The following is a 1,792-nucleotide window of genomic DNA, read 5'->3' as shown; positions in this document are numbered from 1 at the left end:
ACGAGGTGCTGGCTAGCGGAGTAGAACACCTATTAAGACGAGGTGCTGGCTAGCGGAGTAGAACACCTATTAAGACGAGGTGCTGGCTAGCGGAGTAGAACACCTATTAAGACGAGGTGCTGGCTAGTGGAGTAGAACACCTATTAAGACGAGGTGCTGGCTGGCGGAGTAGAACACCTATTAAGACGAGGTGCTGGCTAGCGGAGTAGAACACCTATTAAGACGAGGTGCTGGCTAGCGGAGACGAGGTGCTGGCTAGCGGTGTAGAACACCTATTAAGACGAGGTGCTGGCTAGCGGAGTAGAACACCTATTAAGACGAGGTGCTGGCTAGCGGAGTAGAACACCTATTTATGAAGAGGTGCTGGCTAGCGGAGTAGAACACCTATTAAGACGAGGTGCTGGCTAGCGGAGTAGAACACCTATTAAGACGAGGTGCTGGCTAGCGGAGTAGAACACCTATTAAGACGAGGTGCTGGCTAGCGGAGTAGGAGGTGCTGGCTAGCGGAGTAGAACACCTATTAAGACGAGGTGCTGGCTATGGAGTAGAACACCTATTAAGACGAGGTGCTGGCTAGCGGAGTAGAACACCTATTAAGACGAGGTGCTGGCTAGCGGAGTAGAACACCTATTAAGACGAGGTGCTGGCTAGCGGAGTAGAACACCTATTAAGACGAGGTGCTGGAGTAGAACACCTATTAAACGAGGTGCTGGCTAGCGGAGTAGAACACCTATTAAGACGAGGTGCTGGCTAGCGGGTAGAACACCTATTTATGAAGAGGTGCTGGCTACGGAGTAGAACACCTATTAAGACGAGGTGCTGGCTAGCGGAGTAGAACACCTATTAAGACGAGGTGCTGGCTAGCGGAGTAGAACACCTATTAAGACGAGGTGCTGGCTAGCGGAGTAGAACACCTATTAAGAAGAGGTGCTGGCTAGCGGAGTAGAACACCTATTAAGACGAGGTGCTGGCTAGCGGAGTAGAACACCTATTAAGACGAGGTGCTGGCTAACGGAGCACACAACTTGAGAATAAGAGAGAGCCGCACACTCTAGGAGCTCAGATGCAAACATTTCATTACCAACGTTTCCACAGCCAAGCTGTCTTCATCGTTGTAACTATTGAAAAGCTTCCAAAAAGTTAAGAATAGTTTGTATTTCCGCCTATTGTATCGGTGTATTTACCAGTATATATTTCCAAAATGCTTTAAGATATCCTAATACTGGTAGGTTCTGTATGTAGGGCAGACAGTTGATTACTTGTATTCCAAATTTGAGAAATATCAGAGCTTGTAATACTGGGTTACATAAGCTTATGTGTGGCCTGTTTGAGTTAAGAGGTGTGTCACAATATCTGTCAATTTAAACACTTTAGTAGTAACATGTTGTTATACAACCATCCATTTCATATAATGGGAGACCTTATAGAGATGGAAAAACATGGTTGTGCTTTGTTATACCTCGGGCAGGGGTATCTAAAAACATTTAAATCAGTTCATTTTTGACCGCTAGCCTAGGGTAGAGGGGGTTGAAAGGGCCAGGGAGGGAGGGGTAAGCGGGGAGGAGGGGGGGACATTCTCAAACCACAAGTCAGCATGTCATCACACATTGTGCAATATGGATTTTATCTGGAATTCTTGGCTCTGATAAATTCTGATGTCAAAAGTTAATCTGATGTGTATATGCACTTTGTAGGCTATATTCCAAAGATTGATTTCCCATTTTATATAGACCACATATAGACCACATTGGTAGTTTATTCCATCACACTTTTAGAAAACATCACCTGCGCT

The sequence above is a fragment of the Oncorhynchus tshawytscha genome, linkage group LG33 (assembly GCF_018296145.1).
Source record: "Oncorhynchus tshawytscha isolate Ot180627B linkage group LG33, Otsh_v2.0, whole genome shotgun sequence".
Taxonomy (NCBI): Eukaryota; Metazoa; Chordata; class Actinopteri; order Salmoniformes; family Salmonidae; genus Oncorhynchus; species Oncorhynchus tshawytscha.
This window is presented reverse-complemented; position numbering follows the sequence as displayed.